The following is a 16,967-nucleotide window of genomic DNA, read 5'->3' on the forward strand; positions in this document are numbered from 1 at the left end:
TCCATGATATTTTCTGCTATTCCTTCTATCTGTTTCCATGCCTGAATTATCATGTAGCGTTCTCTTCTCCTTTCTAGACTATATAATTTTAAGAATTGTAGTCCTTTCCCAGTAGTCAAGGTCTTTAACTTCTTCTATTCTAGCTGTAAAGGACCTTTGTACACTCTCTATTTGTGCAATATCCTTTTGATAGTGTGGGTACCATATCATATTGCAATATTCAAGTGGACTACGAACATATGTTTTATAAAGCATAATCATGTGTTCAGCTTTTCTTGTTTTGAAGTGCCGTAACAACATTCCCATTTTTGCTTTACATTTTGCCAACAGAGTTGCTATTTGATCATTGCATAACATGTTCCTATTCATCATCACACCAAGGTCTTTAACTGCTCCCTTATTTGTGATGGTCTCATTATTAGGTCCCTTATATGCATATAGCTTTCTTTCTCTGTCTCCATAATTTATTGATTCAAATTTATCAGAGTTAAATACCATCCTATTTTACCTCTGCCCAATCATATACTTTGTTAAGGTCTCTTTGTAGAGCGTTCCTATCTTCATCACAAGTAAATTTCTCTACTTATTCTTGTGTCATCTGCGAAACTACTCACTACCGAATCCTTAACATTATTGTCTATGTCTTCAATCATAATAACAAACAGTATTGCAGCTAACACCGTACCTTGCGGCACACCGGATATTACCTTGGCTTCATCCGATTTCTCGTCGTTTGCAATAACTATCTGTTTTCTGTTGTGTAAAAATTCTTTTAAACCATCTTCCTACTTTATCCACGATATTGTGTTTTCTAATTTTCTTCGCTAATATATTATGGTCTACTTTATCAAAAGCTTTTGCAAAGTCTAAATAAACCACATCTGTTTCATTTCCGCTTTTCATATTTTTTGAATATGTTCTCACGGTGGACTAACAGTTGGGTTTGTGTACTTTTTCCGGGTACGAAACCATGTTGTCCTTTATTAAACAAATTATTTTTTATTAAATGTTTCATAATATTTTTCTTCATTACCCTTTCATACACTTTCATAATATGTGATGTTAGACTCACAGGCCTATAATTACTTGCCTCTAGTCTTGATCCACTTTTGAAAAGTAGGGGTAATATATGCTAATTTTTTTGTGCTCATCATAAATCTCTTGCCTGTATCTACACTTTGTCTTAATAATATTGCAAGTGGCTTTTGCGATAGAATGAACTACTTTCTTTAACAAAATAGCTAGGAATTCATCAGGCCCTGCAGCAGCTCCATTTTTTAATTTCATTAATAGCCTGCACAATATCAGCTCATTAATATCTATTGTCAGCTAAATATTCACTATTTTTCATCCCTTACTTCTATATCATTATCTTCATTATCTATTCTAGGGGTGAATTCTCTCTTATATCGTTCTGCCAGTATGTTGCAAATTTCCTTTTTTTCATTCGTTAATCTCCCTTCAATTCTAAAGGGGCTAACCTTCTATTCTTCTTTTATTCATCTTCTTCGCATATGAGTATAATAGTTTTGGGATTTTGCTTGATATTTAATAGGGTTTTTTATTTTCAAGAATATTTTTTCTCCAAGTCCCGTTTTTTCATTTTCTTTTGATTGTATAATCTTTTGTTCTGCATTTTCTATCTTACTTTTTAGTTCTATAACTTTCCATGCATTTTTTTTTGTTTTTTTTTTTTGCTAGACCTTTTTTCCACTTTCTGATTTTCTGGAACAAGATCCTTCTGTCTCTTGTATGCATGACTGATGTTTACTTTTCTTCTTCGCGTATATATTTATCCACACTATTTTCTCTAATATTTTATATAATATCTCCGTATTTACCTTTATGTCATCACATACGAAAATATTATCCCAATCTTTGTTTAATTCTTCATTTATTTCTGACCATTTTATATTTTTACGGTAGAAGTTGTATTTTCCATATCCTTCCCACTTTTTCATTTCTTGCTTATCTCTGTTTTCACTTGCTTTGGAATGGACTGTTAATCTATGACATTATGGTCTGAAATACTCGCATTATAAACTATTATTTCTTTAACATATTCATTCACCTCGTTCACAAATACTAGGTCTAAAGTATTTTCCTTTTCCTTTCTTGTTGGCAGGTGATTTATTTGTTGAATGTTGTATTCTAGTAGCATATCTAATAGCTTTTCGAATTGCCTCTTATCTTCTGCACTACTATTACTCTCTTTTTTATATGTATAATAGTACATCCACAATCTCCTATTTCGTTCTTTCCAGTCTACGAAAGGAAAGTTGAAGTCTCCAGATAGGAGAATAGTCCAGTCCTTGTGATTTCTACATATATCATCCAATTTTTTATTATTAAGTCAAACTCTTTAGTATTAGGAGGTCTCTAATATTACTATGTTCATTAATTTTTCAGATTCAAATTCTACCGCTATTAGTTCACATTCTGAGTTACTATATTTTCTCATATATTTTTCCTTGTTTTTTGTCTTTCCCATATATTGGCGGTTCCCCCTTGATTCCTATTTTTTCTATCTGATCTATATTTGGAACCCTTTTATTTGATCATCATTCCCAGTCTCTTTGGGGAATACCAGGTTTCACTTATATTCATTAATATCTATTTTCTTTTCAATTTGGTTAGTTCTTCTAAGTACGCTATTTTTCTTTTTGAGTTACTCGTAACTAAACCCCTGCGCATTCATCACTATGATGGTTTGCGTGTTTTCGTCCTTCATTTAATATGGTAATAATAAGGATTTTCCATGTCTCTTTCCTGTTTCTGGTCTGTTGTTCTTTTTTTCATTTCCAGAAATTCTGACAATTAAAAATCCAACTTTTTCCAATAATATTTGTTCTTCCTCATCATAATTATTCATTTTGTGTCTTGAATCTGCAAATTTTAATTTTCTCCATATCTGCAATATCCCCTTGCATAATAAAAACAGTTATTATCTCTTGAGTAGAATCTTGGAGCTGATGCATTGAAATTAATTTTTTGCTGGGCACCCTCTGCATATTCTCGTTGATAATGCTTGCTTTTTTCTTTTACCTGATATTCTTTCATTCCTCTCTTTATTTGTTTCTTTCTTATTTTGGATTTTATTGCTTATTGGTTATTTATTTGTTATTTTTCATGGCTACAGGGGTGATATATTTACATTTTTTGTCGAACTTACATCTTTTCCTTCTTTTAGGTTTTGCATATTTTTGGATGTAGATCTCTGCAATCATCCTCATATCCATCAAAGTATGCACATTTACCATATTTCATAGTTGTGAACATACCTTAGGATGTTTGTAGTAACATTTTTCTCCATATCTGCAATTCCCTCTTTTCAAAAGGTTGCAGACTTTGTCTTTTTTTGTATTTTATTTTTTTTTTTTCCTCTTTCCCGTCATTGTGTAGATCTGGGTAGAGCCTCTTCGGCATTTTCTTTTGTGCTGTCATATCGTAATTTATTTCTTTCGTAGGTATGCTGCTTATAGCCTCATATGTATATCAATGAGTATCTCTGCATCCATACTTTTATCTTGTTCTTTGTTTTCCTTATCTTTTTCTGTCATTTCAGTTTTGTTTACTTCTCTTACGTTTTCCTCTTCTTCTTCTTCTTCATCTTCTTCCTCTTCTTCTTCTTCTTCATCCTCAACTATTTGTACATTCATCTTGATTTATTTAATAACATTGTCTATCCATGGTAGACATGTTGAGATCAAAAAATTCGTGTGTTTTCTTTTTTCTCATATCTTGCAGAGAGAGAGAGAGAGAGAGAGAGAGAGAGAGAGAGAGAGACTCCCCCTGCGTACCCCCGACGCACCCTATACCTCTTGTTTCACATATGTAACTCTAATTACGGTTGTTAATAAGTGTTTGCTCAGACATTTACTCTGGGTAAGGGAAGATGTTACATGATGGATGACTATACGGTAATCACTGCTCTGCTCTCGCCATAAATCTCTCCTTTTTAATGGATTCACAGCGAGAGAGAGGGAGAGAGAGAGAGAGAGAGAGAGAGAGAGAGAGAGAGAGAGAAGAGGTATGGAAAAGGAAACGATCTGTTATCGGCGCATTTATGAAACGTATTCACACACACGGTGGTCATACATAAGCAGAAAGACAAGGTCTCCAGACCGTGTGTTGTTTTTCACTAAGCTGGCCTTATGCCGGCACGGGCTCTTGCTCATTGAGTAGACCGTAGTAGACCTTGCAGAAAGAGAGATGTCAGCATATGCATCCATGAATAAACAAGAAGAATGACATACATATACACATTCCTACATTAAGAGTAACAACGTTTACCTACGTACATGTTAATTATTCTTAAAATACTTACTTGTATGTTTATGATGAGACATCCATTCACTCATGAATTGAAAGTAAGAGACAGTTCATGTATATACATACATACATTAAGAGTGATTGGGCATACATAAATTCCGTACATAGACAGGAAGACATTCTTACTTATTCATAAATACGTGTATGCCTGTATAGGATAAAAGAAATGCAATTACACATAGATTGAAAGTAAAGGAACATTACATTCACATACATACATACATACATACATACATACATATACATTGAAATACGTAAAATTATATTATTATTATTATTGTACTTAGGAAGTAGAAACCCTCTCTCAGCATACTTTTATTAAAAGTAATGGCTACTTCAGCAGCGTTACACTTGTAGAGATTCTTCTCTATTTTTGGAACCGAATAGCGGCTTTTTCAGTGCTACTTAAACAGGCTAGTAGAGCGCCTATAGAGGTCATGGTAAAATACAGGGTCAAATAGGTGTATATATTTGAATTTTACAGATAAACTATGATACCATAGTCATCAAAGTCATTAAGATTTTTCTCTCTCTCTCTCTCTCTACTCTCTCTCTCTCTCTCTCTTTCTAAAGCGAGGCTTTCGTCTGAGCTGCCAGTCATCCTCGGGCTGGGAAGCTGAGGGTGGACTGATCTTGGTGGGCGGTGTCCCCGTCCTCCTTAATATCTGTGGTTGACAGCAGGGGGTCTGCCCATGCTTGTCTCCTATTGGCTGGTGGCGGTGAGTCTTGTTTTCATTGGCTGCCTGAGCCAGGTCTCAAGCCACTTTCTTTCGGGCCGATGGTTGCGTTTTGCAGCATATCTGCAGCCGCCTGGACCTCCTAAGCGGCGCTGTAACATTGATGGGCGTTGCGCTACGCTGTGGGACGTCACGCTACTTTGATTTCCATCGGCTTGCAGGAGTACCTCGTTCGTGGGCGTTTTGTCATCCTAGAGTTGTCATGATCGGTGTGTCATTGTTGGTGCAGGTCTTCTCATACTCGTAGGAGGAGAAATTCTTCCTGCGTCGTATTCAGTAGGTTTTATTTGCTGGATGATTAGCGCCTCCAGCAGGCGCAACCGACGGGCATCAGGGGCCTTCCCGATGATCTTCGTGTTCTTTATGATGACATCTCGGGAGATGGCCTCGTGATGTTTTGGTGGGCGGCGTGATTCTTTTATAGCCCCCGTCTTGGGCGTGGCACGAGAGTCTCTTCGACAGTCGCATGGGTAGTCATACCTACGTAGGCGCCGCTGCATTCGCGGACTGGGCATGTATTGGTTACATTCTACATGCGTCTGCTTCAGGGGTTCTCGTACCTGTGGAGAGGGGTTATTTTTTTCATAATAAGATCGCGCGTCCCTCCGATAACCCCTCTCCACAGGTACGAGAACCCCTGAAGCAGCAGACGCATGTAGTGTACCCATATACATGCCCACCCGTCCGCGAATGCAGCGGCGCCTACGTAGGTATGACTACCATGCGACTGTCGAAGAGACGCTCGTGCCACGCCCAACCCAAAAGGAGGGGGCTATAAAGAATCACGCCCGCACAAACAAATCACGAGGCACCATCTCCCGATATGTCATCATAAAGAAACACGAAGATCATCGGGAAGGCCCCCTGATGCCCGTCGGTTGCGCCTCCTGGAGGCGCTACTCATCCAGCAAATAAAACCTACTCTGAATACGACGCAGGAAGAATTTCTCCTCCCTACGAGTATGAGAAGACCTGCCCAAACCACAAAAATGACACCACCGATCATGACAACTCTATGGATGACAACGCCCCCGAACGAGGTATCCTGCAGCCGATGGAAAATCAAAGTAAGCCGTGACGTCCCACAGCGTAGCGCAACGCCCATCAATGTTACAGCGCCGCTTAGGATGGGTCCAGGCGGCTGCAGGATATGCTGCAACGGAACCATCGGCCCGAAGAAAGTGGCTTGAGCCAATGGCTCAGGCAGCCAATGGAAAACAAGACTCACGCCACCAGCCAATGGAGACAAGCATTGGGGCAGACCCCCTGCTGTCAACCACCGATATAAAGGAGGACGGACACCCGCACCAAGATCAGTCCACCCTCAGCTTCCCAGCCCGAGGATGTCTGGCAGCTCCAGACGAAAGCTCGCTTTAAAAAGAAAGAGAGAGAGAGAGAGAGAGAGAGAGAAGAGAAAATCGTTAATGACTTTGATGACTTGGAGGGTATCATAGTTTATCTGTAAAATTCAATATATACACCTATTTTGACCCCTGTATTTTACCATGACCTCTATAGGCGCTCTACTAGCCTGTTTAAGTAGCACTGAAAAAGCCGTATTCCCAAAATAGAGAAGAATCTCTACAGTGTAACGCTGCTGAAGTAGCCATTACTTTTAATAAAGTATTATTATTATTATTATTATTATTATTTTATTATTATTATTATTATAATGAGGTTTATGATAAATCTGTGTCATCAGAGTTGAAGCTTCCTAATTCTTTTCCCATCCACATTATTATGAAATATTTTTTTTAAGAAATACGACAGTCGTGTCACTCATATAGCAAACCAACTGGCTTTGCATTTGAGAACCAAATCAGTAACAGACAAAACCAACTGTGCCCAAAGATATCGTTAGTTTATGAATCTAATAGGTCTTCTCTCACAAAGATAGATAGATAGATAGATAGATAGATAGATAGATAGATAGATAGATAGATAGATAGGGAAGCCGAAGCATGACGAGAACGTAGCCAGTGAACTCACTTTGCAAATCAAATCGACATCGCTGGCAAACGAGACCAAAATTCTTCCTAATAGTTGTGGTCCCCGATACGCTCGAGATGATAACCGTCTCCCAGAAATCTTCTGCCGAGATCTGCTTGTCTCCTGAGGCATTAGCCTTAAACTATTGGGAACTAACGTTAGACAAAGGTAATCCGCTCTCGTGGGAGAACCCCCAACGGGTATGTATGGGTCTTCCCATGGCCCCATAGCTATAGCCCAAATCAACTCGCGTCGCCGTTGTAAGCCCAGTTGAGCCTTTCTTGAGCCCGCCTTCAGGCTTCTCAGCCTTCCGCTTGTCTGCGTATTTGTTAACATGGCATTTCGCCGAAATTTAAAGAATGTCCCCTAACTCTTTGTGGGGATTATAAGGACGTGTTTGTTTGCTTCAAGTGGTTTCCTACTTTCTCGATTTCAAAGGGATCTTTCCACCCCCTCCCCCCCACCAGCCCCTCGATATTTCGTGATTTCTGAGTTTACGTATCGTGTGATTTTTCATTTGGAAAAAAAGTCTCTTTTGAAGTCGTCTCTCATCAGGTATTTCTCTCTCTCTCTCTCTCTCTCTCTCTCTCTCTCTCTCTCTCTCTCTCTCTCTCTCTCTCAGTGGCCATGTGTTGAAGGAGGGAATCAATGTGGCTGTGTTTGCGAGTCCTCTTCAGTAACTTAATTTGCAGATGACATTACGCAGATGCGATGGATGCACGTCTGTTCCATTACATCTGTTCGGTGGCCTTATGGAATGGCTCTCTCTCTCTCTCTCTCTCTCTCTCTCTCTCTCTCTCTCTCTCTCTCAAGATGGAATTTATGGTTTTATAGATTCAGACTCCAGAGGTCTCTCTCTCTCTCTCTCTCTCTCTCTCTCTAAGTCTCCTTGGATGGACCAATACGTCTTTGAGACATCCTAATCCTTGTAACTCCTTGTAACTCTCAAGATGGAATTCATGGCCTTATAAATTTAGGCTCCATTCTCTCTCTCTCTCTCTCTCTCTCTCTCTCTCTCTCTCTCAAAAAGAAATTCACGATTATAAATTTAAGCTGTGTGTGTGTGTCAGTGTAAAGGGAATTCAAAGCCTCGCAGTAAATTCAAGCTCAAAGACTCTCTCTCTCTCTCTCTCTCTCTCTCTCTCTCTCTCTCTCTCTCTTCTCTCTTTCGTCTAGTTCCCATGCTAGCTGTCCTGAAAATTATGAGGTTTCCAATAAAGCAATTAAGCCTTATCCCACAGTAAATTGTATTTTTCTTTCTTAAGTCATGTAGTTGACTTAAGCATTGCTCTCTCTCTCTCTCTCTCTCTCTCTCTCTCTCTCTCTCTCTCTCTCTCTCTCTCTCCTGCATACGCAGACGCACAATTTAATAAAGTAGGAATTTTTTTATTCCACTTACACGATTCTGGACTTACCCTGCCATCATCTTATATCATTTTATGCAAATTATGTTTTCTTTCTCTTGGCTGATCCTAAAATTTTTTTTTTTTTCTTTTCTTTTCTGCTGACATTTTGAGGACACTTATACTGCTTCTGCGCAATTCATCATCAAACGAGATAAAAGCCTTGCAAAAATAATACCTTTTTCAATTAACATTTTATCATTAGCTAAAGTACAGATGCCATACTACAAAATATTGGTTGTATGGATGTCAAGGTCCTCTTATAGGAGAAAAACAGATGTCTTATTCTTTAAGCAGCACTTTTCGTTCTTACTGCGGTTAATTTTTTTTCTGTCAATTTTTATTCTCGTATCGTGATATTATTTTGATTTTGCTTACCTTGGAATCATTATTTCTTCTCAGTTTTTTCTTTTTGTCTTCCATTCTCTTTTAAATATGAAAGCCATCTATACAGTAATTTTCAAATGTTATGTTTTGTATGTATTGTCGTTCCTCACATCCGAATGTTTTTTTCTTTCTGTCTTGATTTCATTTCAATATTCTTTTATTCCCTCAATTTTACTAAATTTTTTGTGATCTGTTCATTCATCCGCTTATTTCCTTCCTTTTCTACTTTTCCATTCTTTCTTTTCGTGTACCTTTTACCTATATTTTTTTTTTTTTGTTTCTTTCTTACCTCATAACATTTTCCCTATATTTTCCTTCCTACTCGTTTCTTCATTTTCTTTACTATTATTCATTTCAATTTCCCCCTGTCAGTCTCACACTTTCCTGTTCTGCTTCGTTTTCCTTCTCACTATCTACCTCTTTTTCACTTTTCTCGCTCTCGACTTTCTTTTTCATTTTCTTTCGCTTTTCTCTCACTCTCCTCCTTCCTTTACCGTTTTCTTTTAAACTCTACATCCTTATAAATCCATCTCTCTCTCTCTCTCTCTCTCTCTCTCTCTCTCTCTCCTCCTCCTCCTCTTCCTCCTCCAAGACTCCCCAACCCCCTTCCCTCCCTATTCCCCTCTTTCGCTCTCTCCTCCTCCTGCCTCCTCCAAAAAATCCTTCCTCCTCCTCCTCTTCCTCCTCCAAGACTCCCCAACCCCCTTCCCTCCCTATTCCCCTCTTTCCCCTCACGTCCTCTTGGGAGGGTAGATTCCATCTGTCATAATCAGCTGATTGTGTGTATCAGGGATATATGCAAATGTTCTAATATTGTAATAACCTAATTTGGGTCGGGCCGTTTCGAGGGCCAGCTGTGGCCATATCTCTCGAGTGGTCCATCTGGACAGGCAATTAGGTCGCCCTCCAGCCTCTCTCCTTACTCAGGGATTACCCCTCTGAGGATTAGCTCGGACTGCGACATGTTTATCATTGACTGTCAAGGTTTACCGCAGGATTCGAGGATGACGTGTTTTAGTAGGACGCGAATTCGTAGGGTAGGGCGTCGTAGGATTGGTATTTTGCTTTTGGAGTCGATAGTTACGTCATATGTCTCACAGTCATGCTTCTCACGGACATATCCTGTTGTGCCATAGTAATGTTTCTCGTGGTGTCTCCTTTTGTGTGTTGTAGTTATAATTGTATCTGACATGTATTTGTTTATTGTCTCGTAATCAAGCGATTCTCATACTTTCAAAGTATTAGCTCTCATAGTTAGAGGTTATGATTACGTCTCTCAATTATGTTAATGTCTCTTCATAGAGTCTAATTTTAAGTTTCTGATGTCTTTCTCTATGTCTCTCATAATACCTGTCTTTGGTCAGTGTAGTACTCTACATATTATTGTGGTCTTCATTTCTGTAGCTTGCGATCTCCCATTTTTAGCTTCATTTTTAGTTAAAAAAAAAAAAAAAAAAAAAAAAAACTATTGATGTGGCTATTTGTCTTTCCGTTAGCAACTTTTTCTGTCCGGCCTCAGATCTTATAAACTGCTGAGGCTAGAGGGTTGCAAATTGGTATGTTGATCACCCACCCTCCAATCATCAAACCTACCAAGTTGCAGCCCGCTAGCCTCAGTAGTTTTTATTTTATATAAAGTTAATATTAGCCACGAGCGTGCGTCTGGCAAAAACACAGGCCATCACCGGACCGTGACTGAAAGATTATGGGCCACGGCTGAGAGTTTCATTCAGCATTATACACTGTACAGAAAACCTGATTGCGCCGAAGAAGCTTAGGCGCATTTTTTTCATGTATCTTGTAATGAAGTCTCATAGCTACAGCATTCCCACAGATATTCGCCTCATCTGATTAAGTCTTTAACCCTGGTTCTCATTTTCTTACTTTATCTTTCAACAGTTAGATATTATGTCTTATTCCTATGCCTCAGAGTATTACCTATATCACTCGGTTATGTCTCACAGTCATGATTTGTCTGAAGCTCTATGTCAAGGGTGATAGTCATTGCAATACGTTCAAGTATGTCTTATAAGTCATCGAAGCTATACGTCTTTCGAGACGATATTTTGTTCTGCTATGTCGTTCAAAATTGGATTCATGCATCTCTCAGCTATGGCTCTAAATACCACAAGTACTCAATCTGGTAAATTTTGTCTCTAAACACCTTACAGTCTTTGTTATGTCTATGTAATTATGGTCCGTTAATTATATGATATGTGGAACGTGTGACAGTATCTATTTCTCATATTCATAGATGTGTAGAGTATCATAATCAGGTTACAAAATTATAGTAATAACTGAAATACTATGGAGTTAAAAGTATCTCATAGTAATGTATTCTGCTTAAGTTAATACTCTAATAACTCCTTACATTCGCAGTGATATCTACCGCAATTATGTCTTATTTTCATAGCTGTTTCTGACAGCCAAGTCTACAGAAAACGTCTAATTAAATTATTTTCGTTAGAATACGTATGGAGTATAAGATAACAAGGCGTAATCCGACCTACAGCCAACGAAAATTAAAATAAATATGCTATATTTTATTAAAAAATAATTTATCTGTACTGTTTAAAATGGACATTATTTATTTTTTTACATTTCCAATCTAATAAATAAATCCTTTGTTTAGGCTTCGCTTCCCCCACAACAACAACAGCAACAACAAACCAGTTTGTAGGGTTACTCCCCGAGTAAGCGAACAATTTTTCGCCAAAATACAAAATATTATTAAAATGCTCATCGAGATGGCACCATCTGCAAATAATGACGTAATCTCAAGGTCGGTTAAAAGCAAATTATGCGAATACATTGTATGAAAATATATTTCTCGTAGCATTTTCCGTAAACTTCAAGATCCGGACCGACCCTGCGGGGAGTTTTGACTAATTGCCTAATGACCCAATTGTGGTCGTTCCTTAACGACCCAGTCATGTTAACGAGCTGGCTCATTCCCCTTAAAAATGAAACGTAGTGATTTATGACGGCCTAAGTATGCGACAGAGGTTAACTGCCTCTCAGCAGCCTGGCATACTGGAGGCATACTTGAAATGGAAGAGAGAGAGAGAGAGAGAGAGAGAGAGAGAGAGAGAGAGAATTTTCGAGCTCGAATTTACAGAGAGAGACCTCTGGAGCCTGAATTTATAAAACCATAAATTCCATCTTGAGAGAGAGACAGACAAACAGACAGACAGACAGACAGAGAATCATTCCATACTGGAGGCATATTTGAAATGGAAGAGAGAGAGAGAGAGAGAGAGAGCTGTAGATTACGGACAAAGTTGCTTTACTTCTGTAGATAAATAAATTACATTGTCGAAGAGAGAGAAAGAGAGATGGCAGCCTTTGGTTATATAATATCAAATGGGATTTAGAGAAGACCTTTGTATGAATACCGCTTTCTTTATTAACAAAAAATGGAGACGGGATAGGTAAAATTGAAGAGAAAGAGGAGGAGAGAGAAGGAGGAGAGAGAGAAGAGAGAGAAGAGAGAAGGAGAAGAGAGGGTAATTAAGTTTAAAAACAGAAACTTTAGCCAATTTTAGAAAAAAGAAATATTTTAAAAATTGGATACCTGAAATTAGGCAGTAAACAAGAACAAGGAATAAGAAAGAAATTTGAAGAAACAAGGAAGAAGAGAGAGAGAGAGAGAGAGAGAGAGAGAGAGAGAGAGAGGCGTTAATTAAGGTTTACTGAAACTAAGCAAGTTCATATGAAAAAATATGCCTGAAATATTCAGTAAAACAAGAACAAGAATAAGAGAATTTGAAGAAAGAGAGAGAGAGAGAGAGAGAGAGAGAGAGAGAGAAGAGAGAGGGCGATGACTGCTTTCAGCCTAAAGGTAACCCAGTAATCGCCATTCCACATCGTATGGCACCTAAATGTATGCAAATTCAGTCATAAAGATGCCATTTGTTTCTGTAATTCCACAGATGCGCCGGAAAACTAGTCCCCACTTCATCATCAGTGCCAAGGGACGACAAACCATTAACAAAGCTCAAGGAAGAATCCCTGAACAACTGTTTAACACTGACTTAATTACTATTAATGAGTGTTAATTACCACCTTCACAAGACGAATGAGACGAGTTCGGTCTTGACCGCTGTGACGTCACGGAGTCGCTCCTCCGACTGACGTGGTTGTCTGCTGGACTGAATGTAAGACTAATCATCTTCGCTCTCTCTTTGTTTGATGTTTTCCGTAGGCGTTGTCAGGCATAGTACGTGCATTCAGCGAAACTTTCCAATCATGCTGATCATTTTCATCCCATTTTAGTTCCCTGTAAAAGAAAACTATCGAGACGGCTTTGTCTGTCCGTCCGCACTTTTTCTGCCCGACCTCAGATCTTAAAAACTACTGAGGCTAGAGGGCTGCAAAATGGTATGTTGATCATCTTCCCTCCAACCATCAAACAAACTAAATTGCAGCCCTTTAACGTCAGCAGTTTTTTTTTTATTTAAGGTTAAAGTTAGCCATAATCGTGCGTCTGACAACGCTATGGCCCAGGTTACCACTGGGCCATGGTTAAAGTTATGTAGGTCCACGGCTCATACAGCATTATACGCTATATAGAAAATTCGATTGCGCGGAAGAAACTTCAACACATTTATTACTTTTTTTATCTTCCTCAACTCTTAAATATCCTGCAAAATAAAATTTAATTACAATAGATCCAAATCCATAGGTAATTGAAATTATTGTCTTAGTATATTGAGTGTTTTGAATAATTATATGATTCATAGCAGGTGTGTTAAGTGTACAAATCCAATGACTCTGAGGATTGTCTCACCACTGGGTTATTTGCCGAAATTGTCGGTGTCTGTTGTCTTGCTTTTCTCGAGTCAACCTTGTTTCAAAGGAAACGAATAATAGTATGAACATAATCATTAATATAGTAGAAATTATTTCAATCAAATTTTCCATGTCATATTGCTTATGAAGAAACACATTTATCACATTACCATGAGTCATATACACTTGTTGGCCGAGTCGGTCAAGACGTCACTGAAGTCCTGATTTCCCCTCTGTGCGCTGGTTCGAATCCACGAGAGGGCGAAATTATTATCAACTAAAAAAAATTCCCCTTCGGTTAACATACAAGAAAACATATTAATTCCAAGGTAGAGCGAATTCGATATTAAAGGACATTTGTCGCTTAATGCATTAAGTATGTATACTCGACTGTACTGTACATGGCCCAACTTCCCCTCCCCCCCCCCCCTTCTACTCCTCCATCACCACAAAAAAAAAAAAAAACTTTTAAAAATCGGACAAGAAGAAGGAAAAGTTGAACTTAATTTTGAAAGTGATGGTAGAGGGAAAGTATAAGTCAGGGAAAATGGAAGCAAGTGGAGACTTCCGAATCCCATTTAATCATTAATTAATTTTATTCATTCCTTTAATTTTTGCGCATTCATTGATATTATCATCATATTTATTCCTAAATAAATACTGATTTTAGCAACAAAAATTCCTTCATTCTTTCAGCTGGTATCCCTTTTTTAAATCACTCTTTATTCATTTTTCTCGCTCATTTATCAATATATTCATTATTTTTTTCCAATCTCTTTATGTGTTCATTAACTCATCAAGTTTCCATTAATTCCCCCAAACATGCATTCACTCCATTCATCCCATCTGAGTCAGTCATTCATTTTATTCGCTCCCATAGCCATTATTAATTATTCATCCGACGCAAAAGCGACTGCATCTGTCACCTAATATGACTTCTCTCTTCCACTCCAGCCCCGTCAATCCGTCAATCGCTCCATACAGCAAATTGAGGGAAATGGCGCCATTCGGCACAGCCTCGTCATTGTAATCATTATTTGCATTACAAGTCCTGCGAGCGAGTTGACCATGTGTGACCCTCTCTCTCTCCCTCCCCTGTCCCGTATTCTAAGCGGCCGTCCCGTGACTCTCACTCTCTCTCTCTCTCTCTATTTCTCTCTCTCTCCCTCAAATAACGCATTCCGCAGATGTCGAGATGGCGCGACCACATGGCTCACGTCTCGATCGCCTCTCGTTGGCTTCCGCTTCCCGTGCATGAGTCTAATGCGTTATCCGTTGATTATGGCGTTTAGCCTTATATTTTTAGTTTTTAAGTGCGGTTCTATGGCAAATTTTGTGTATGTGAGTGTGTCTGTCTTTGGTTGATATATTTGTTTGTTTCTACAACTTCCTCACGTCTTCGTTATCCCATGAATTCTTGGTGTATAACCACAGGCCTATCAGTGATCTACGGCTCTTAAGAAGTTTCCGCCAGGCAATTCTCCAGTCATCTTTAGTCATCATTTCAGATCAGAAATAAATTATTGACTTACAAGAATGCATCTTTTCTTAAAACAATATCCATATCTAGACACGCCATTAATCCCATAGAACGAAACCATACGATGAAAGCAGTAGTCGGAGCCAAAACGAGGGGACACGAACGCTTTCATCCCATATGCCGTGGGAGGAGGACCGAGGGGAGAAGAAGAAGAACCCTTACAGGTTCCAAAGTCAACTTTACCAAGAGTCCCCAGGTAGCTCTCCAGGGCACTGAGGAGACGCCCTACTCACGCCCTTACGCCCCACTGAACATAGAGGACCATTTCCCTTGCAAGGCAAGTACAAAAAAGGGATAGTACATTTTGAGATTGCACGGTTGATTGCCCTCGCAGACTTCGCAGCAAGATATGGGAAACGCAACCGTTCGGTTTTCCTTTTAACGGCGGGGAGATAAACACTGCGAGAGAGAGAGAGAGAGAGAGAGAGGAGAGAGAGAGAGAGAATGGGCCATCCTGTTTGAATTATTTGATGATAATATTTTGACAGAACACTGATCGCCCATGTCTGTTAATATACTCTCTCTCTCTCTCTCTCTCTCTCTCTCTCTCTCTCTCTCTCATACATATTACTACACTTTTCTTGATTTCGACCCTCAACAAATGAATAAGCACTTGATTTAAAGTTCGCTGCCAAGTTCAACTGAAGTACAACTGTTTCAGAGACATGGTTTTGAGAGAATTCGCAGACTGAAAGACTCAAAAAGGAAATGAAGAGAGAGAGAGAGAGACAGAGAGAGAAGAGAGAGGCTAAGTTACCTGATATGATAAACAGGTCCCAGTGATATAGCCATATGGTTTTTCGCTTTTTAGTACTTGAAAATGACTATTCTGGCGACACAGGCCGAGTCTGGCCGAAGGAGGGTGTGTTTCTGAAGTGTTCCTCGAGGGAGATCTGAAGGAAACTATTCAGTCACACAATTAACATTAGTTGGCGTTTGATAAATATCAGTAACAAAATACTGTCTTTCATCTTTTAAGTAACAGCAAATTCATTACTAGGAAATAATGGGTCATTTTATCACGTAAATTCTCATTATATTTTTATCGCAGCATCGGTATTGGAAACAATGAGTCTAACCTACTTGTATTTATTCTATTACATTATATGGTGTCACAGAAATGGGTGGCATACTCAAAGATGCCAATAGACATACTCATTGACGGGTGTAATGACAGAGAGAGAGAGAGAGAAGTTTAAAACGTAGATATTATGTCCTATTTGATAGGATATACTGACAGAGAGAGAGACAGGTTTAAAACGTAGAAGTTATACCCTATTTGATAGGACATTTTCAACTCGATATCAACTCTACGAACATTTTCCTCTTAGCAAATGTTCATATATTCAAAAAGTTTACAAGGTGCCTGAAATATACTTAAAATAAACACAAACGGCAAGGTAATCTACCTGGCAGCCGTCTCAAGGAGTATTCTGTGAGATACTCTCGCAGTTACTCAAAGAAATTCCAAACCATTGTATTTGAGACTTGTTCATCTGCTTGGTAGTTCAAATCTCTCTGTGTCTATCAAGCGTAAAGTACCGTAAATTGATATGTTTTTAAAGGGATATACTGGAAATAATCATCATCGTCAATATCATAGTGATACTACTGATTACAATTATCATTATTACTAGTATCATCACCGTTGTTACTGCTATCGTCTTTCTCAACATGAGCACACATTCATTGTCATAGAGCCTAAGAAGTCATTAATTTGCCGAGCAAATCGTCGGACAGAAGAACGACCATAATTATGTGACAGAGAGAAAACAGAATGAGAACCAT

At 38.7% G+C, this 16,967-nt stretch overlaps 1 protein-coding gene across 3 annotated transcripts in view; it reads left to right on the forward strand.

The window, feature by feature from the left end:
• Nucleotides 1-16,967, forward strand: part of LOC135210868 (D-ribitol-5-phosphate cytidylyltransferase-like) — a 579,267-nt gene that overhangs the window by 398,068 nt on the left and 164,232 nt on the right. The gene's annotated exons all lie outside the window — the stretch shown is intronic.

Source organism: Macrobrachium nipponense, chromosome 4 (genome assembly GCF_015104395.2).
Source record: "Macrobrachium nipponense isolate FS-2020 chromosome 4, ASM1510439v2, whole genome shotgun sequence".
NCBI classification, from domain to species: domain Eukaryota; kingdom Metazoa; phylum Arthropoda; class Malacostraca; order Decapoda; family Palaemonidae; genus Macrobrachium; species Macrobrachium nipponense.